A 23,056-nucleotide genomic window follows, 5' to 3' on the forward strand; every position below is an offset into this window, starting at 1 on the left:
AAGATTGAGAACAAGGGAGAGACTTAATCAAGCTGGCATCTGTAGAGATACAAGTTGTTTGCTATGTAACAATGGGATTGATTCATGTCAGCATCTATTTTTTCAGTGTGAATATAGCAGAAGAATTTGCCAGGGGATAATGAGATGGCTGCAAATCTACTGTAGTGAGAATGAGAATCTGTGTGTGTACTGGAGGAAGTGGGGGAGAAAATTCAGAAAGAGACATCAACAGAAGGTGGCATATGCTAGCTTAGCAGCCACAGTGTATTATACATGGAAGGCAAGAAATCATGCTCTTTGGCATGAAGCTGTGTGGAACCCTGAAGTTATCATCAAGAAAATTCAATGTGATATTACTAGTAGAATTAAGGCCAAAATTTGTAGTAAGTGGAGTGAAAACGAGTGTCTATGGTTTGAGAACCTCACGTCTGTTACTGTGTAAGCCTGTTATGTAGAACTGGTGTCTATATTTGGTGACTGTAAGTGGATTCTGGTGTGCATGTTATTAGTGTAGTCGTCGTTGTGTCTGTAGTTGGAGCTTTCATGCTTATTGGTAATATAATTCTTACATATTTACCAAAAAAAGAACACAAAAAATCTGACTGCAAGGAATTCAGCTTCTGAGCACACGAACCCCTTAGAAATGGTAAACAAAACATGTCAAGCTTTGGAATCGCTCAATTATGATGTCCGAGCTAGGAGTTAGGCCCAAATTACGATGTTGGGCCAAGATGAGCAGGAAACAGACACGAAAAATCGTACTTCAACGAATTTAGCTTATGAGCTCACGAACCCTTTAGAAATGGTAAAAAAAAACAATTCAGGCTTTTGAATCGCTCAATTCTAATGTCTGAGCTAGGAGTTAGGCCCAAATTACGATTTTGGGCCAAGATGAGCAAGAAACGGACGCGAAAAATCGGAAATCAAGGAATTTATCTTCTCAGCTCACGAACCACATAGAAATGGTAAAAAAAAAACATTCCAGGCTTTTGAATCGCTCAATTTTGAGGTTTGAGCTAGGAGTTAGTCCCAAATTACAATTTTGAGCCAAGATGAGAAGGACACAGACGCGAAAAATTGGGCTGCAAGGAATTAAGCTTCTGAGCTCACGAACCCCTTAGAAATGGTAAAAAAACATGTCAAGCTTTGGAATCACTCAATTCTGATGTCCGAGATAGGAGTTAGGTCGAAATTACGATGTTGGACCAATGTGAGCATGAAACAGACGCGAAAAATCGGACTTCACCGAATTCAACTTCTAAGCTCACGAACCCCTTCCAATTGATAAAAAATCAAGTCAGTCTTTGGAATCGTTCAATTCTAATGTCCGCGCTAGGAGTTAGGCCCAAATTACGATTTTGGGCAAAGATAAGTTGTAAACAAAAGCAAAAACTCTGACTGCAAGCATTCAGCTTCTGAGCTCACGAACCCCTTAGAAATGGGAAAAAAAACATGTTAGGCTTCGGAATCGCTAAATTTTGATGTACAAGATAGTAGTTTGGCCCAAATTACGATGTTGGACCAAGATGAGCAGGAAACAGACACGATAAATCGGACTTCAACGAATTCAGCTTCTGAGCTAACGAACCCATCAGAAATGGTAAAAAACAATTCAGGCTTTTGAATCGCTCGATTCTGATGTCCGAGCTAGGAGTAAGGCCCAAATTTAGATTTTGGGCCAAGATGAGCATGAAACGGAAGCGAAAAATCGGACTTCAACGAATTTAGCTTCTTAGCTCATGAACCCCTTAGAAATGGTAAAAAAAACATTTCACGCTTTTGAATCGCTCAATTTTGAGGTCCGAGCTAGGAGTTAATCCCAAATTACAATTTTAAGCCAAGATGAGTAGGACACAAACGCGAAAATTGGGCTGCAAGGAATTCAGCGTCTGAGTTCATGAACCCTTAGAAATGGTAAAATAACATGTTAGGCTTTGGAATCGCTCAATTCTGATGTCCGAGATAGGAGTTCGGTCGAAATTACGATGTTCGGCCAAGATGAGCATGAAACAGACACGAAAAACCGGACTTCAACGAATTCAGCTTCTAAGCTCACGAACCTATTAGAAATGGTAAAAAAAACAAGTCAGGCTTTGGAATTGCTCAATTATGATGTCCGAGCTAGGAGTTAGGCCCAAATTACGATTTTGGGCACTGATGAGTCGTAAACAGACACAAAAAATCTGAATGCAAATAATTCAGCTTCTGAGCTCACGAACCCCTTAGAAATGGTAAAAAAAAAACATGTCAGGCTTTTGAATCGCTCAATTATGATGTCCGAGCTAGGAGCTAGGCCCAAATTACGATTTTGGGCCAAGATGAACAAGAAACGGACGCGAAAAATCGAACTTCAACGAATTTAGCTTCTGAACTCCCAAACCCCATAGAAATGGTAAAAAACATTTCAGACTTTTGAATCGCTCAATTCTGATGTCCGAACTTCAACGAATTCAACTTTTGGGCTCACGAACCCCTTCCAATTGATAAAAAAACATGTCAGTCTTTGGAATCGTTCAATTCTGATGTCTGAGCTAGGAGTTAGGCCCAAATTACGATTTTGGGCAAGAAGAGCTGTAAACAGACGCAAAAAATTTGACTGCAAGGAATTTAGCTTCTGAGCTCATGAACACCTTACAAATGGGAAAAAAACATGTCAGGCATTGGAATCGCTCAATTCTGATGTCCGAGATAGGAGTTAGGCCAAATTATGATATTGGGTTAAGATGAAAAGGAAACAGACACGAAAAATCGAACTTCAACGACTTCAGTTTCTGAGCTCACGAACCCCTTAGAAATGGTAAAGAAAACAATATAGGCTTTGAATTGCTCAATTTTGAGGTCCGAGCTAGGAGTTAGAGCCAAATTACAATTTTAAGCCACGATGAGAAGGACACAGACGCGAAAAATTGGGCTGCAACGAGTTCAACTTCTGAGCTCATGAACCCCTTACAAATGGTAGAAAAACATGCCAGGCTTTGGAATCACTCAATTCTGATGTCCGAGCTGGGAGTTAGGCCCAAATAATTACAATGTTGGGCCAAGATGAGTAGGAAACAGACACAAAAAATAGTACTTCAACGAATTCAGCTTCTGAGCTCCCGAACCCTTTAGAAATGGTAAAAAAAACAATTCAGGCTTTTGAATCGCTCAATTCTAATGTCTGAGCTAGGAGTTAGGCCCAAATTACGATATTGGGCAAAGATGAGCAAGAAACGGACGCGAAAAATCGGAAATCATTAGCTTCTCAGCTCACGAACCCCTTAGAAATGGTAAAAAAAAACATTCCAGGCATTTGAATCGCTCAATATTGAGGTCCGGGGTAGGAGTTAGTCCAAAATTACAATTTTGAGCCAAAATGAGAAGGACACAGATTCCAAAAATTTGACTGCAAGGAATTCAACTTCTGAGCTCACGAACCCCTTAGAAATGGTAAAAAAAACATGTCAAACTTTGGAATCGCTCAATTCTGATGTCCGAGATAGGAGTTGGGTCGAAATTACGATGTTGGGCCAAAATGAGCAGCAAAACAGACACGAAAAATTGAACTTCAACGACTTCAGCTTCTGAGGTCACGAACCCGTTAGAAATGGTAAAAAAAATATTCACTAGTAGAATATATGCTATTTGCTGTGGTTAAAAAGTGGCCTATTGCTGCGATTTTCGGCGCGCAGCAATTAAGTGGGCTGCAATAGGTATTAATTATATTGCTGCGGTTTTAAACCGCAGTTATCTACTAATATTGCTGCGGATTTTTGGCCAGAAACCGCAGCAATATTATTATTTATTATCTGATTGACATGTAATATTGCTGCGGTTTCTGGCCCAAAATCGCAGCAATAGGTGCCAGGCAGGTAAAAAAAAAAAATTTTTTTAAATTTTTCGGCCTAAATTTTTTGTGGTTACAGTAACATTATTATAATATGTTATATTAGCTACAACAATGTTATAAACACCCAATATAAACTAAAAAGCAGTTCACTGTAATAAAAATATAATTACAAAATTAAACAAAAAAAGCAGAAAATATATTACAAACAAAAATCTGAAAATCGAAAAAATTAAGTAAAAACATCACCACTATAATTACATTACAGTAGAGGAGGAGAAAAAAGAAAAGAAATTCAGATCTAAACACGAAAAAAAAAACAAGACCGCGTCAAGGACAATCTGGAATTCAGGTCGACGAACATCACCACTGAAATTTCATTAAAGTAGAGGAGGAGAAAAAAAGAGAAATTCAGATCTAAAAACGAAAAAAAAAACAAGATCGCGTTGAGGACAATCTGGAATTCAGATCGACGAACATCACCACTGGAATTCAGATCAAGAAATAAAAACATCACCACTGAAATTCAGATCGACGAACAATCTGGATCGAACGGCTTCATGGCGTCGCTCCGTTCGATGGGTGGACGACGAAGATCGCTCCGTTCGAAGGTGGATGACGAAGATCGCTCCGTTCGAAGGTGGGCGACGAAGATCGCTCCGTTCGAAGGTGGGCGACGAAGATCGCTCCGTTCGAAGGTGGACGACGAAGATCGCTCCGTTCGAAGGTGGACGACGAAGATCGCTCTGTTCACGCATGGACTCGTTTTGTTTATGCACGAGTCGCCGGTTATTGTGTTGATAGAGATGAGAGGTTGAGAGAGAACGTGCCACGGTTGACGTTAAGAGAGGTTGAGAGATATGAGAGAGGTTAAGGTTGAGAGAATGAAAGAAACGGCTGGTGAGTATTGAGATAATGAGAAGGGAAAAAACCCTAACGCGTCTTTATATATTTTTTTTATAATATTGCTACGGTTTTTATCAAGAACCGCAGCAATATATTAAAATATTATTTTTTAATATTATTTTAATATATTGCTGCGGTTTCAGACATAAACTGCAGCAATATTATTTGGTTAAATAGTCAATTCTTTTTCCAAAAATTTCGGTAGATACCATATTGCTGGGGTTTTAAGAAGGAACCGCAGGAATATCATTATTTCATATTTTATATATATTTTTACGTGATATATTGCTGCGTATGGGTAAAAACGCAGCAATATCACCGCAGCAAATGACATTTATTCTACTAGTGATTCAGGCTTTTGATTCGCTCAATTCTGATGTCCGAGCTAGGAAATATGCCCAAATTACGATTTTGGGCGAAGATGAGCAAGAAACGGAAGCGAAAAATCGGACTTCAACGAATTTAGCTTCTTAGCTCATGAACCCCTTATAAATGGTAAAAAAAAACATTTCAGGTTTTTGAATCGCTCAATTTTGAGGTCCGAGCTAGGAGTTAGTCTCAAATTACAATTTTGAGCCAAGATGAGCATTAAATAGACACGAAAAATCGGACATCAACGAATTAAGCTTCTGAGCTCACGAACCCCTTAGAAATGGTAAAAAACCAATTCAGGCTTTTGAATCGCTCAATTCTTATGTCCGAGCTATAAGTTAGGCCCAAATTACAATTTTGGGCACAAATGAGTAGTAAACAGACACGAAAAATCGGACTTCAACGAATTCAGCTTCTGGGCTCACAAACCTCTTAGAAATTGTAAAAAAAACATGTCAGGCTTTGGAATCGCTCAATTATGATGTCCGAGCTAGGATTTAGCCCCAAACAAGGATTTTGGGCACTGATGAGTAGTAAACAGACACAAAAAATCTGACTGCAAGGAATTCGGCTTCTGAGCAAACGAACCCCTTAGAAATGGTAAAGAAAACATGTCAGGCTTTGGAATCACTCATTTATGATGTCCGGGTTAGGAGCTAGGCCCAAATTAAGATTTTGGGACAAGATGAGCAAGAAACGGACGCGAAAAATTGGACTTCAACGAATTTTGCTTCTGAACTTACGAACCCCTTAAAAATGGTAAAAAAAAACATTTCAGGCTTTTGAATCGCTCAATTTTGAGGTCCGAGCTAGGAGTTAGTCCCAAATTACAATTTTGAGCCAAGATGAGAAGGATACAGACGCGAAAAATTGGGCTGCAAGGAATTCAAGAAACCCTTAGAAATTGGAAAAAAATATCAGGCTTTGGAATCGCTCAATTCTGATGTCCGAGATAGGAGTTAGGTCAAAATTACGATTTTGGGCCAAGATGAGCACGAAACAGACACGAAAAATCAGACTTCAACGAATTCAACTTTTGAGCTCACAAACCCCTTCCAATTGATAAAAAATCCTGTCAGTCCTTGGAATCGTTCAATTCTGATGTCCGAGGTAGGAGTTAATTATGATTTTGGGCAAGAAGAGCTGTAAACAGACACGAAAAATTGGACTTCAACGAATTCAGCTTCCGAGCTCACGAACCCGTTAGAAATGGTAAAAAAAAATATTCAGGCTTTTAAATAGCTGAATTCTGATGTCCGAGTTAGGAGTTATGCCCAAATTACGATTTTGGGCGAAGCTGAGCAAGAAACGGAAGCGAAAAATTGTACTTCAACGAATTTAGCTTCTTAGCTCATAAACCCCTTAGAAATGGTAAAAAAAACATTTCAGGCATTTGAATCGCTCAATTTTGAGTTCGAGCTAGGAGTTAGTCCCAAATTATAATTTTGAGCCAAGATGAGACGGACACAGACGCGAAAAATTGGGTTGCAAGGAATTCAGCGTCTAAAATCACGAACCCCTTAGAAATGGTCAAAAAACATGTCAGGCTTCGGAATCGCTCAATTCTGATGTCCGAGATAGGCGTTAGGTCAGAAATACGATGTTGGGCCATGATGAGCATGAAACAGACATGAAAAATTGGACTTCAACGAATTCAGCTTCCGAGCTCACGAACCTATTAGATATGGGAAAAAAAAACTTTCTGGCTTTGCAATCGCTCAATTATGATGTCCGAGCTAGGAGTTAGGCCCAAATTACAATTTTGGGCACTGATGAGTAGTTTACAGAAACAAAAAATCTGACTGTAAGGACTTCAGCTTCTGAGCTCACAAACCCTTTAGAAAATGTAAAAAAAACATGTCAGGCTTTGGAATTGCCCAATTATGATGTCCGAGCTAAGAGCTAGGCCCAAATTACGATTTTGGGCCAAGATGAGCCAGAAACGGACGCGAAAAATCGGACTTCAACGAATTCAGCTTCTGAACTCACGAACCCCTTAGGAATGGTAAAAAAACATTTCAGGCATCTGAATCGCTCAATTTTGAGGTCTGAGCTAGCAGTTAGTCCCTAATTACAATTTTAAGCCAAGATGAAAAGGACACAGACGCGAAAAATTGGGCTGCAAGGAATTTAGCTTCTGAGCTGACGAAACGCTTAGAAATGGTAAAAAAAAATATCAGGTTTTGAAATCGCTCAATTTTGATGTCCGAGATAGGAGTTAGGTCGAAATTACGATTTTGGGCCAAGATGAGAACGAAATAGACACGAAAAATCAGACTTCAATGAATTCAACTTTTGAGCTGACGAACCCCTTCCAATTGATGAAAAATCCTATCAGTCCTTGGAATCGTTCAATTCTGATGGTAAGAAGAGCTGTAAACTGACGCAAAAATATTGACTGCAAGGAATTCAGCTTCTAAGCTCACGAACACCTTAGAAATGGTAAAAAAAAACATGTCAGGCTTTGGAATCTGTAATAGCCCTGTTTTTAAGAGCGTTTATTTAAAACTAATTATAATTATTAAGTTAATTATGTTCCGAAAATCTAATTTTATTTGAGTTATGGAGTACGAATTTCATTTGTCGTTCTTGTATATATATTTGTTATATTAATTTTATGAAATTATTATATTATTTTATATATCGCGTTTGTTGAGCAATTTATTGATATGTATTTACCCGATTAGGAAACCAAAGTCGGGTTCCCTTCCTTCCTTTATGTTCTCGGTTAACGAGTAAACCCCCCCCCCTAATCTTTTGGTCGGCATTTTTCATCCAAACCAAAACCCCCTAACTCCTTCTCCCTCTTATCATCTATCACGCTCGAAAACAAAACCCCAAAGAAAACCCCAAACCCATGAAACCCCGACCCCCTCTCACTTGCTGCGTTGTCCTTCTCTTCGATGCTGTGTGTGCGGTGCTGCTCGCGAGCCACCGCGGCCTTGTGTTTCTCTCTCCTCCCTCGAAGCTCTCTTTCTCCTTGTCGCGCTTTTGTTGTTCGTCGCTAGTACTGTCGCGCTGGTTGTTGTTGTTCGCGGTTGTGCTGCCGCTCTCGACGCTGCTGTTGTGTGGTGCTCCGCCACCACCGCACGTCGTCGTGCTGCTGCTGGTTGTGGTCCGTGGTGCCGCTGACGGTCGGTTTTTCCTTTCCCCTGCTTGCGCCCCTCTCTCTCTCTCCTCTCGCTGGTTGTTGTTGCTGCTCGTCTGCGACGTGGTGTCGCTACTGGCGGTAGCCGCCACTTCTTGGAGTTGCTGCAGTGGTGTGTTACCTCTTGTAAAGGTACTACACCATGTCCTTCTTCCTTTTCTACTAATTCTGTTTTTCTTTATTCTAATTGAAGATCAGTGATTTGATTATGAATTGTTGATGTTGATGCAGTTGATAATATTGAATTATTGTTGATATGATGATGAATTATTGTGAATTGGTTATGAATCAATATATATCAAAATTGATTTGTGTTTGTGCTAGTTGATTTCATAAATGGGGTTCTAATGTCTTTTCGTGAATTATTGGTGGTAAATTGAGATTGAGGAAGCTCCTTTACTTAAGTAATAAATTAAATTGGTGTAATGTTGATTTCTGAGAGGATTTGTAATTATAAGTTCCTAAATCAGTTCACTTAGAAGGGTTGGTTTAGTTTGAGTGACTGAAGTTTTACTCTCGCCACGTTGGATAGTAAGTAATCTATTGAATTGTTTATTTTACTAGAGTTTGTAATTTAAATTCGTAGGATCGTTTACAGTAAGAGTAACAAGATATGGTTATTGGTATTACTTGGATTGATTTATTTGATTAGTTAATTAGTGAGAAAGTGAGAAAGGATAATTGATATTACTTAATAGTATTAAAGTGAAATCATGAATTGAGTTATGAAGCGAAGAGTTATTTGAAGAGCCATGATTGTTCTTAGAAGGTTATTAGCATAAGGGTGAACATGTCAGTTCAGTTGTCTGCTAATCAATGAGTTGTAATTAGATTCATGAGAGATGATTTCTTTATTTAAGAGAAGTGTTTTGAGTTAGTTTTATATAATGAACTAAATGAAAAATACTTGTTAATAGTTAAAGAATTGGAATGTTGTGAGCTAGTAAGAGTTAATCTATATTGCTTGGTTCTAATGATAATAGAAAGTTGTTAATCCTTAAATAATATTCATGTTATTAATTAGAATAGTACGTTGTTCGAGTTCATTGTTAATTATGATATAGAAGTTTTGGTTTTGGCTTAAATGGTCTTTATTAGCGTTTGAAGCCGACTTGAGTAACAGATTGATATAGTAATGGAATTATGTTATTGATTTTGTTTATGCGACACATGAAAGTTGTTTCTACATTGTTGATGGAAGTTCACTGAATTGTGGAAGGTGGCATACCTAATATATAATTAGAATTCTAATTGTACTTTATCATTTTGTTAAAGTATATACTATATTAATAAGTGGACTGATGTGGTAAGTTTGTGATAAGTTTTCTACCTATAACTAGAATGATGTTCTAGAATTGGTTGGGTGTAATTCTATAAATAAAAGATTAGTTATATGAAAATATGACTAGAGTTATCAATGATACTATGGGAAAGAATAGTTTGAGTAGACTGCTCAAATGAGTCAACTTAATTAATAACCTCACAGGAAGTCAAAGAAAGGATTAACTAATACTATAATAATGTGAAGAGTATGAAAGTTAGATTACTTAACTATGGATAAGATTAGTGAAGATGTATTTGATAAAGTATTTTAATTGGATGACTATAAATAGAATAATATGATAAAGTGATGTTGATTGATTAGAATTGAGAGGACTAAGTTGGTTTATAAGATCCTTGGTTCTCAAGTTGCATCCAGAACTAGGGTTAAGCAAAGAGTGGTCAATGAAGGTCCAGTTCTGAGTAGTTCAATGCAGAATTTGTTGATGACAGCTTATACTAGGGATGAAGTGAAATCTGCTATGTGGGCTATAGATGAAAGCAAGGCCCCTGGGCCTGATGGTTTTGGGAGTGCCTTTTATAAAGATGCATGGGATGTGGTGGGCACTGATGTGATAGATGCTATCTTAGATTTCCTCAACACTGGGAAACTCTTAAAGGAAATAAATGCTACAAGCATAACACTTATCCCTAAAGGCAAATGCCCTGAAAGTGTGAAAGACTTTAGGCCAATTTCCTGCTACAATGTCCTATACAAATGCATTTCCAAAGTGTTATGCACAAGGATGAGAAAGATATTGCCAGAGATAATTGCACAGAATCAAGGTGCATTTGTGCACAACAGATTCATAGGACATAATATAATGGTGTGTCAAGACTTGGTTAAAGGGTATGAAAGGAAGAATAACTCCCCTGGATGTATGATCAAGCTAGACCTTCAGAAAGCATATGATACAGTGGAATGGGACTTTGTGGAGGAAATGCTTGTAGCCTTAAAATTCCTAGAACATTTCATTAAGTTAATAATGGTTTGTGTGAGATCACCTAAGTTCTCACTGTCCATAAATGGTACATTACATGGTTTTTTTGAAGGAAAGAGGGGATTGAGACAAGGTGATCCCCTTTCCCCTCTTCTTTTTGTCCTGTGTGTAGAATACCTTTCCGGCTATTGAAAATGGTGGGGGAGAAAGAAGGCTTCAAGTTTCATCCAAGGTGTAAAGAGTTAAAGTTGAACCATATGTGTTTTGCAGACGACATAATCCTATGGTCCAAAGGTGATTATAGGTCTGTTTTGCTACTGATGCAAGGTTTCAACTTATTCTCTAATACAACAGGGTTGAAGGCTAGTCCTGAAAAAACTTCAGTATACTATTTAGGGATGTCAAATGAAGAAGTGCAAAGGATTCTAGATATGACTGGCTTTATAAAAGGAACTTTTCCTTTTAGATACCTGGGCCTTCCCATATGTTCAAAGAAGATTTCCATTGGGGAATGTGAAAGCATCCTAGAAAAAATGGGTTCTAGGATCAAGGTGTGGAGCACAAGACATATGTCATTTGCTGGGAGGGCTACTTTGGTGAACTCTGTTCTAATGTCTATCCAGATATACTGGTCCCAGATGATTTCTCTTCCTAAAAGTCTGTATGACCAAATCAATAGAATCTGTAGAAACTTCCTTTGGAAAGGAGTTGCAGAGTAAAATTACCTTGGGAAGGTGGCTTGGAGTGAAGTGTGTAAACCTAAGAAGGTAGGTGGGTTAGGGTTGCTCAATATCAGTAAGTGGAACATTGCAGCTTTGGGGAAACATGTATGGATGATTGCTACTAGGAAGGAGAATCTTTGGGTTCAATGGGTGCACGCTGTGTATCTCAAGGATCAGGAGTGGTGGTATTACCAGCCAAAGAGTAGTGACAGTTGGTACCGGAGGAGAATTTGCCAGATTAAGGAGCAAATGAAGGGATGGGTTACTTACAATCAGTTATGCAGCTTTTTTAAGTACTCCATCAATAAAGTGTACAAAATGTTGATAATGCCTAGTGATACAGTGCACTGGACTAGAGGAATCTGGTGTAGATTAAGTCAACCAAAGCATAGATTTATTGCTTGGTTGGCTATGCTCAATAGACTGAATACTAGGGATAGATTGATGAAGATGAAGATGAATATAACACAGGATGCAAGATGTCTGATATGTGGGTCTGCCAATGAGACTCACCAGCACTTATTCTTTGAGTGCCATTATAGCTTTCAATGCTTGAAAACTATAAACATATGGTTAGGCAATAATAGACATGGGCATACAATTTTGGAGATGATAACTTGGCTGCGCAGGAGGAAAATGAAGAAATTCAGGCGTGAGGTTCACTTCACTGCTTTACTTTGTACAGTATACTATATCTGGAAAGAAAGGAATAATGTCCTATGGAATGCACAAATTAGTAGTATAGATAATACTGTAAAGAGGATAAAGAAGGATGTATTCAATAGAATTCATAGTATTATCCCACATAGTACAGGAGCTGATGATGTTAGTTGGTTTAGAGAACTTTTCTCTCTTGTAAATTGTATATAGGCTATGTTTAGCCTGTTTGGTGTGCTCTGAGCTTGGGGATTTGTCCTAAGTAGAGCTTATGGTGTTGGTTTTTTTGATACAATAAAATACACTATCTTCCTTATCAAAAAAAAAAACCTCTTAGAAATGGTAAAAAAAACATGTCAAGCTTTGGAATCGCTCTATTATGATGTCCGAGCTAGGATTTAGCCCCAAATAAGGATTTTGGGCACTAATGAGTAGTAAACAGACACAAAAAATCTGACTGCAAGGAATTCAGCTTCTGAGCAAACGAACCCCTTAGAAATGGTAAAAAAAACATGTCAGTCTTTGGAATCACTCAATTATGATGTTCGAGCTAGGATTTAGGCCCAAATTACGATTTTGGGCCAAGATGAGCAAGAAACGGACGCGAAAAATCGAACTTCAACGAATTCAGCTGCTGAACTTCCGAACCCCTTAGAAATGGTAAAAAAAACATTTCAGGCTTTTCAATCGCTCAATTTTGAGGTCCGAGCTAGGAGTGAGGTCGATATTACGATGTTGGGCCAAGATGAGCACGAAGCAGACACAAAAAATTGGACTTCAACGAATTCAACTTCTGTGCTCACTAACCCCATCCAATTGATAAAAAATCATGTCAGTCTTTGGAATCGTTCGATCAATTCCAATGTCCGAGCTAGGAGTTAGGCCCAAATTACGATTTTGGGCAAGATGAGTTGTGAACAGACACAAAAAATCTGACTGCAAGGAATTTAGCTTCTGAGCTCACGAACCCCTTAGAAATGGTAAAAAAAACATGTTAGGCTTTTGAATCGCTCAATTCGGATGTCAGAGCTAAGAGTTAGGCCCAAATTACGATTTGGGGCCAAGATGAGCAAGGTACAGACGCGAAAAATCAAACTTCAACAAATTTAGCTTCTCAGCTCACGAACCCCTTAGAAATGGAAAAAAAAATCAGGCTTTTGAATCGCACAATTTTGAGGTCCGAGCTAGGAGTTAGTCCCAAATTACAATTTTGAGCCTACATGAGAAGGACACAGACGCGTAAAATCGAGCTGCAAGGAATTCAGCTTCTAAGCTCACGAACCCCTTACAAATGGTAAAAAAACATGTCAGGCTTTGCAATCCCTCAATTCTGATGTCCGAGATAGGAGTTAGGTCGAAATTAAGATGTTGGCCCAAGATGAGCATGAAACAAACACGAAAAATCGGACTCCAACGAATTCAGCTTCTAAGCTCACGAACCCCTTAGAAATGGTAAAAAACCAATTCGGGCTTTTGAATCGCTCAAATCTGATATCTGAGATAGGAGCTAGGCCCAAATTACGATTTTGGGCGCAAATGAGTAGTAAACGGACACAAAAAATCTCACTGCAAGGATTTCAGCTTCTGAGCTCACGAACCCCTTAGAAATGGTAAAAAAAAAACATGTCAGGCTTTGGAATCGCCCAATTATGATGTTCGAGCTAGAAGCTAGGCCCAAATTACGATTTTGGGCCAAGATAAGCAAGAAACGGACGCGAAAAATCGGACTTCAACGAATTCAGCTTCTCAACTCACGAACCCCTTAGAAATGGTAAACAAACATTTCAGGCTTCTAAATCGCTTAATTTTGAGGTCCGAGCTAGGAGTTAGTACCAAATTACAATTTTGAGCCAAGATGAGTAGAACCCAGATGTGAAAAATTGGGCTGCAAGGAATTTAGCTTCTGAGCTAACGAACCCGTTAGAAATGGTAAAAAAACATGTCAGGCTTTGGAATCGCTCAATTCTGATGTCCGAGATAGGAGTTAGGTCGAAATTACAATGTTGGGCCAAGAAGAGCATGAAAAAGAAACAAACAATCGGACTTCAACGAATTTAGCTTCTCAGCCCACGAACCCCTTAGAAATAATAAAAAACCATTTCAGGCTTTTGAATCGTTCAATTCTAATGTCCGAGCTAGGAGTTAGGCCCAAATTACGATTTTGGGCAAGAAAAGCTGTAAACAGACGCAAAAAATCTGACTGCAAGGAATTCAGCTTATGAGCTCACGAACCCCTTAGAAATGGTAAAAAAACATGTCATGCTTTAGAATCGCTCAATTATGATGTCCGAGATAGGATTTAGGACCAAATTACGATTTTGGGCAAGAAGAGCTGTAAACAGACGCAAAAAATCTGACTGCAAGGAATTCAGCTTATGAGCTCACGAACCCCTTAGAAATGGTAAAAAACATGTCATGCTTTGGAATCGCTCAATTATGATGTCCGAGATACGAGTTAGGTCGAAATTACGATGTTCGGCCAAGAAGAGCATGAAACAGAAACAAACAATCAGACTTCAACGCATTTAGCTTCTCAGCTCACGAACCCCTTAGAAATGGTAAAAAACCATTTCAAGCTTTTGAATCGTTCAATTCTAATGTCCGAGCTAGGAGTTAGGCCCAAATTACGATTTCGGGCAAGAAGAGCTGTAAACAGACGCAAAAAATCTGACTGCAACGAATTTAGCTTCTCAGTTCACGAACCCCTTGGAAATGATTAAAAAAAAAATCAGGCTTTTGAATCGCACAATTTTGAGGTCCGAGTTAGGAGTTAGTCCCAACTTACAATTTTGAGCCAAGAGGAGAAGGACACAGACGTGAAAAATCTGACTGCAAGGAATTCAGCTTATAAGCTCACGAATCCCTTAGAAATGGTAAAAAAAACATGCTAGGCTTTGCCATCGCTCAATTCTGATGTCCGAGATAGGAGTTAGGTCGAAATTAAGATGTTGGGCCCAAGATGAGCATGAAATAAATTACGATTTTGGGCCAAGATGAGCAAGAAACAGACGCGAAAAATCGGACTTCAACGAATTCAGCTTCTGAACTCACGAACCCCTTAGAAATGGTAAAAAAACATTTCAGGCTTTTGAATCGCTCAATTTTGAGGTCCGAGCTAGGAGTTAGTCCCAAATTACAATTTTGAGCCAAGATGAGTAGGACACTGACGTGAAAAATTGGGCTGTAAGGAATTCAGCTTCTGAGCTAAAGAACCCGTTAGAAATGGTAAAAAAAACATGTCAGGCTTTGGAATCGCTCAATTCTGATGTCCGAGATAGGAGATAGGTCGAAATTACGATGTTTCGCCAAGATGAGCAATAAACAGACAAGAAAAATCGACTTCAACAAATTCGGCTTCTCAGCTCACGAACCCGTTTGAAATGGTAAAAAACCAATTCGGACTTTTCAATCGCTTAATTCTGATGTCCGAGCTAGGAGTTAGGCCCAAATTACGATTTTTGGCACATATGAGTAGCAAACAGACACAAAAAATTTGACTGCAAGGAATTCGGCTTCTAAGATCACGAACCCCTCCGAAATGGTAAAAAAAAAACGTGTCGGGCTTTGGAATCCCTCAATTATGATTTCCGAGCTAGGAGCTAGGCTGGAATTACGATTTTGGGGAAGGATGAGCAAGAAACGGACACGAAAAATCGGACTTTTACGAATTCAGTTTCTGAGCTCACCAACCCCTTAGAAATGGTAAAAAAAAAAACATTTCAGGCTTTTGAATCACACAATTTTGAGGTTCGATCTAGGAGTTAGTCCCAAATTACAATTTTCAGCCAAGATGAGAGGGACACAGATGCGAAAAATTGGGCTGCAAGGAATTCATCGTCTGAGCTCACGAACTCCTTAGAAATGGTAAAGAAACATGTTAGGCATTGAAATCGCTCAATTCTGATGTCCAAGATAGGAGTTAGGTCGAAATTACGATGTTGGGCCAGGATGAGCATGAAACAGACACGTAAAATCGGACTACAACGAATTCAGATTTTGAGCTCACGAACCCCTTTGAAATGGTAAAAAACCAATTCAGACTTTTCAATCGCTTAATTCTGATGTCCGAGCTAGGAGTTAGACCCAAATTACGATTTTTGGCACATATCTCAACAAACAGACACAAAAAATCTGACTGCAAGGAATTCAGCTTCTATGATCACGAACCCGTTAGAAATGGTTAAAAAAACGTGTCGGGTTTTGGAATCCCTCAATTATTATTTCCGAGCTAGGAGCTAGGCCCGAATTACGATTTTTGGCAAGGATGAGCAAGAAACGGACGCGAAAAATCGTTCTTATACGAATTCAGTTTTTGAGCTCACGAACCCATTAGAAATGGTAAAGAAACATTTCAGGCTTTTGAATCACACAATTTTGAGGTCCGATCTAGGAGTTAGTCGCAAATTACAATTTTGAGCCAAGATGTTAGGCTTTAAAATCACTTTAAATTATGCAAGGAATTCAGCTTCTTAGCTCACGAACCCCTTTGAAATAGTAAAAAAAACTTGTAGGGCTTTGGAGTCGCTCAATTATGCTTTCCGAGCTAGGAGCTAGGCCCTAATTACGATTTTGGGCCAAGATGAGCAAGAATCGGACGCGAAAAATCGGACTTCAAAGAATTTAGCTTTAGAGCTCAAGAATACCTTACAAATGGTAAAAAAACATTTCACGCTTTTGAATCGCTCAATTTTGAGGTCCGGCTAGGAATTAGGTCGAAATTACGATGTTAGGCCAACATGAGCACGAAACAGACACGAAAAATCGGACTTCAACGAATTCAACTTCTAAGCTCGCTAACCCCTTCAAGTTGATAAAAAATCATGTCAGTCTTTGGAATCGCTCAATTCTGATGTCCGAGATAGGAGATAGGTCGAAATTACGATGTTTCGCCAAGACGAGCAATAAACAGACAAGAAAAATCGACTTCAACAAATTCGGCTTCTCAGCTCACGAACCCCTTTGAAATGGTAAAAAACCAATTCGGACTTTTCAATCGCTTAATTCTGATGTCCGAGCTCGACGTTAGGCCCAAATTACGATTTTTGGCACATATGAGTAGCAAACAGACACAAAAAATTTGACTGCAAGGAATTCGGCTTCTAAGATCACGAACCCCTCCGAAATGGTAAAAAAAAACGTGACGGGCTTTGGAATCCCTCAATTATGATTTCCGAGCTAGGAGCTAGGCCCGAATTACGATTTTGGGCAAGGATGAGCAAGAAACGGACGTGAAAAATCATCCTTATACGAATTCAGTTTTTGAGCTCACGAACCCATTAGAAATGGTAAAAAAACATTTCTGGCTTTTGAATCACACAATTTTGAGGTCCGATCTAGGAGTTAGTCGCAAATTACAATTTTGAGCCAAGATGTTAGGCTTTAAAATCACTCAATTCTGATGTCCGAGATAGGAGTTAGGTCGAAATTACGATGTTGGGCCAAGATGAGAATGAAACAGACACGTAAAATCGGACTTCAACGAATTTAGCTTCTAACATCATGAACCCCTTAGAAATGGTAAAAAGAAAAAAAAACATGTCAGGCTTTGGAATCGCTCAATTATGATGTCCGAGCTAGGAGTTAGGCCCAACTTACGATTTCGGGACTTTATGAGTAGTAAATAGACACAAAAAATCGGACTTCAACGAATTCAGCTTCTGAGCTCACGAACCCCTTTGAAATAGTAAAAAAACTTGTAAGGCTTTGGAGTCGCTCAATTATGCTTTCCGAGCTAGGAGCTAGGCCCAAATGACGATTTTGGGCCAAGATGAGCAAGAAACGGACGCGAAAATTCGGACTTCAAAGAAATTTGCTTTGGAGCTCACGAATACCTTACAAATGGTAAAAAAAACATTTCAGGCTTTTGAATCGCTCAATTTTGAGGTCCGGGCTAGGAATTAGGTCGAAATTACGATGTTAGGCCAAGATGAGCACGAAACAGACACGAAAAATCGGACTTCAACGAATTCAACTTCTAAGCTCACTAACCCCATCCAGTTGATAAAAAATCATGTCAGTCTTTGGAATCGTTCAATTCTAATGTCCGAGCTAAGAGTTACGCCCAAATTACGATTTTGGGCAAGAAGAGCTGTAAACAGACGCAAAAAAACTGACTCCAAGGAATTCAGCTTCTGAGCTCACGAATCGCTTAGAAATGGTTAAAAAACGTGTTAGGCTTTGCAATCGCTCTATTCTGATGTCCGAGATAGGAGTTAGGTCGAAATTACGATGTTGGGCTAAGATGAGTAGGAAATAGACACGAAAAATCGGACTTTATCGAATTCAGCTTCTGAGCTCACAAACCCCTTGGAAATGGTAAAAAAACCATTCAGGTTTTTGAATCGCTCAATTAAGATGTCAGAGCTAGGCGTTAGGCCCAAATTACGGTTTAGGGCCAAGATGAGCAAGGAACGGACGCAAAAAATCAAACTTCAACGAATTTAGCTTCTCAGCTCAGGAACCCCTTGGAAATGGTTTAAAAAAATAAGGCTTTTGAATCGCACAATTTTGAGGTTAGAGATAGGAGTTAGTCCCAAATTATAATTTTAAGCCAAGATGAGAAGGACACAGACGCGAAAAATTGAGCTGCAAGGAATTCAGCTTCTGAGCTCACGAACCCCTTACAAATGGTAAAAAAACATGTCAGGCTTTGCAAACGCTCAATTCTGATGTCAAAGATAGGAGTTAGGTCGAAATTAAGATGTTGGGCCAAGAGGAGCATGAAACAAACACGAAAAATCGGACTCCAACGAATTCAGCTTCTAGGCTCACGAACCCCTTAGAAATGGTAAAAAACCAATTTAGGCTTTTGAATCGCTCAAATATGATATCTGAGCTAGGAGTTAGGCCCAAATTACGATTTTGGGCACAAATGAGTAGTAAACAGACACGAATAATCAGAATTCAACGAATTCTGCTTCTGAGCTCACGAACCTCTTAGAAATGGTAAAAAAAACATTCCAGACTTTGGAATCGCTCAATTATGATGGCCGAACTAGGAGCTAGGCCCAAATTACGATGTTGGTCACTGATGAGTAGTAAACGGACACAAAAAATCTTACTGCAAAGAATTCAGCTTCTGAGCTCACGAACCCCTTAGAAATGGAAAAAAAAACATGTTAGGCTTTGGAATCGCTCAATTATGATGTCCGAGCTAGGAGCTAGGCCCAAATTACAATTTTGGGCCAAGATGAGCAAGAAACGGACGCGAAAAATCGGACTTCAACAAATTCAGCTTCTGAACTCATGAACCCCTTAGAAATGGTAAAAAAACATTTCAGGCTTTTGAATCGCTCAATCTTGAGGTCCGAGCTAGGAGTTAGTCCCAAATTACAATTTTGAGCCAAGATGTGTAGGACACAGACGTGAAAAATTGGGCTGCAAGGAATTCAGCTTCTAAGCTGACGAACCCGTTAGAAATGGTAAAAAAACATGTCAGGCTTTGGAATCGCTCAATTCTGATGTCCGAGATAGGAGTTAGGTCGAAATTACGATATTTCACCAAGATGAGCATGAAACAGACACGAAAAATCAGACTTCAACAAATTCAGCTTTTGAGCTCACGAACCTCTTTGAAATGGTAAAAACCAATTCGAACTTTTTAATCGCTTAATTCAGATGTTCATGCTAGGAGTTAGGCCCAAATTAAGAGTTTTGGCACATTTGAGTAGCAAACAGACACAAAAAAGTGACTGCAAGGAATTCGGCTTCTAAGATCATGAACCCCTTAGAAATGGTAAAAAAAACGTGTCGGGCTTTGGAATCCCTCAATTATGATTTCTGCGCTAGGAGCTAGGCCCAAATTACGATTTTGGGCAAAGATGAGCAAGAAACGGACGCGAAAAATCGGAATGATACGAATTCAGTTTCTGAGCTCACGAACCCCTTAGAAATGGTAAAAAAACATGTCAGGCTTTGAAATCGCTCAATTCTGAAGTCTAAGATAGGAGTTAGGTCGAAATTACGATGTTGGGCCATGATGAGCATGAAACAGACACGTAAAATCGGACGTCAACGAATTCAGTTTCTGAGGTCACGATCCCCTTTGAAATGGTAAAAAACCAATTCGGACTTTTCAATCGCTTAATTCTGATGTCAAAGCTAGGAGTTAGGCCCAAATTACAATGTTAGGCACAAATGAGTAGTAAACAAACTTGAAAAATTGGACTTCAAAGAATTCAGCTTCTGAGTTCACGAATCTCTTAGAAATGATAAAAAAAATAAGTCTGGCATTGGACTCGCTCCATTACGATGTCTGAGCTAGGATTTAGCCCCAAATAAGGATTTTGGGTACTGATGAGTAGGAAACAGACAGGAAAAATCAGACTTCATCGAATTCAGCTGCTGAGCTCTGGAACCCCTTAGAAATGGTAAAAAAAACCATTCAGGCTATTGAGTCGCTCAATTCGGATGTCAAAGCTAGGAGTTAGGCCAAAATTACGATTTGGGGCCAATATGAGCAAGAAGCGGATGCGAAAAATCGGACTTCAACGAATTTAGCTACACAGCTCAAGAACCCCTTAGAAGTGGTAAAAAAAAAATTCAGGCTTTTGAATCGCACAATTTTGAGGTCCGAGCTAGGAGTTAGTCCCAAATTACAATTTTGAGCCAAGATGAGAAGGACATAGACGCGAAATAATGGGCTGCAAGGAATTCAGCTTCTAAGCTAACGAACCCCTTACAAATGGTAAAAAAAATCATGTCAGGCTTTGCAATCGCTCAATTCTGATGTCCGAGATAGGAGTTAAGTCGAAATTATGATGTAAGCCCAAGATGAGCATGAAACAAACACGAAATATCGGACTTCAACGAATTCAGCTTTTTAGCTCACGAACCCCTTAGGAATGGTAAAAAACCAATTCAATCTTTTGAATCGCTCAATTCTGATGTCCGAGCTAGGAGTTAGTCCCAAATTACGATTTTGGGCACAAATGAGTAGTAAACAGATACGAAAAATCGGACATCAACGACTTCAGCTTCTGAGCTCACGAACCTCTTAGAAATGGTAAAAGAACATGTCTGGCTTTGGAATCGCTCAATTATGATGTCCGATCTAGGAGTTAGGCCGAAATTACGATTTTGGGCACTTATGAGTAAATAGACACAAAAAATCTGACTGCAAGGAATTCATCTTCTGAGCTCACGAACCCCTTAGAAATGGTAAAAAAAACATGATAGGCTTTGGAATCACTTAATTATGATGTCCGAGCAAGGAGCTAGGCCAAAATAACGATTTTGGGCCAAGATGAGCAAGAAACGGACGCCAAAAATCGGACTTCAACGAATTCAGCTTCTATACTCACGAAACTCTTAGAAATGGTAAAAAAACATTTCGAGCTTTTGAATCTCTCAATTTTGCGGTCCGAGCTAGGAGTTAGTCTTAAATTACAATTTTGAGCAAAGATGAGGACACAGACGCGAAAAATTGAGCTACATGGAATTCAGCTTCTGAGCTGACGAACCCGTTAGAAATGGTAAAAAAAATATGTCAGGCTTTGGAATCGTTCAATTCTGATGTCCGAGATAGAAGTTAGGTCAAAATTACGATGTTGGGTTAAGATGAGCATGAAACAGACACGAAAAATCGGACTTCAATGAATTCAGCTTCTGAGCTCACGAACCCCTTAGAAATGGTAAAAAAACCAATTCAGGCTTTTGAATCGCTCAATTCTGATGTCCGAGCTAGGAGTTAGGCCCAAATTACGATTTTGGGCATAAATGAGTAGTAAACAGACACGAAAAATCGGACTTCAACAATTTCAGCTTCTGAGCTCACGAACCTCTTACAAATGGTAAAAAAACATGGCAGGCTTTAGTATCAGTCAATTATGATGTTCGAGCTAGGAGTTAGCTCCAAATAACGATTTTGGGCACTAATGAGTGGTAAATAGACACAAAAAATCTGACTGCACGGGATTCAGCTTCTGAGCTCACGAACCCCTTAGAAATGGTAAATAAAACATGTCAGGCATTCGAATCGCTCAATTATGATGTCCGAGCTAGGAGTTAGGCCCAAATTACGATTTTTGGCACCGATGAGTAGTAAACACACACAAAAAATCTCACTGCAAGGAATTTAGCTTATGCGCAGACGAACACAGAAGAAATGGTAAAAAAACATGTCAAGATTTGGAATCGCTCAATTCTAAGGTCCGAGATAGGAGTTAGGTCGAAATTACGATGTTGGACCAAGATGAGCATGAAACAAATACGAAAAATCGGACTACAACGAATTCAGCTTATGAGCTCACGAACCCCTTAGAAATGGTAAAAACTAATTCAGGCTTTTGAATCGCTCAATTCTGATGTCCGAGCTAAGAGTTAGACCCAAATTACAATTTCGGGCACAAATGAGTAGTAAACAGACATGAAAAATCGGACTTCAACGAATTCAGCTTCGGAGTTCACGAATCTCTTAGAAATGGTAAAAAAATATGTCAGGCTTCAGACTCGCTCAATTACGATGACCGAGCTAGGATTTTGCCCCAAATAAGGATTTTGGACTGATGAGTAGTAAACAGACACAAAACATCTCACTGCAAGGAATTCGGTTTCTGAGCTCACGAACCCTTTATAAATTGTAAAAAAAACACGTCAGGCTTTGGAATCGCTCAATTATGATGTCCGAGTTAGGACCTAGGCCCAAATTACGATTTTGGGCCAAGATGAGCAAGAAACGGAAAGCGAAAAATCGGTATTCAACGAATTCAGCTTATGAACTCACAAAACCCTTAAATGGTAAAATCACATTTCAGGCTTTTGAATCACTCAATTTTAAGGTCCGAGCTAGGAGTTAGTCCCAAATTACAATTTTGAGCCAAGATGAGGACACGGACCAAAAAAATAGGCTGCAAGGAATTCAAATTCTGAGCTGACGAACCCGTTAGAAACAATAAAATAAACATGTCAGGCTTTGGAAATGCTCCATTCTGTGTCCAAGATAGGAGTTAGGTCAAAATTACGATTTTGGGCCAAGATGAGCATGAAATAGTAACGAAAAATTGGACTTCAACGAATTCAGCTTATAAGCTCAGGAACCCCTTCGAAATGGTAAAAAACCAATTCAGTCTTTTGAATCGCTCAATTCTAATGTCCGAGCTAGGATTTAGGCCCAAATTACGATTTTGGACACAAATGAGTAGTAAACAGACCCGAAAAATCGGAC

Source organism: Beta vulgaris, chromosome 8, assembly GCF_026745355.1.
Source record: "Beta vulgaris subsp. vulgaris cultivar EL10 chromosome 8, EL10.2, whole genome shotgun sequence".
Lineage (NCBI taxonomy): Eukaryota > Viridiplantae > Streptophyta > Magnoliopsida > Caryophyllales > Amaranthaceae > Beta > Beta vulgaris.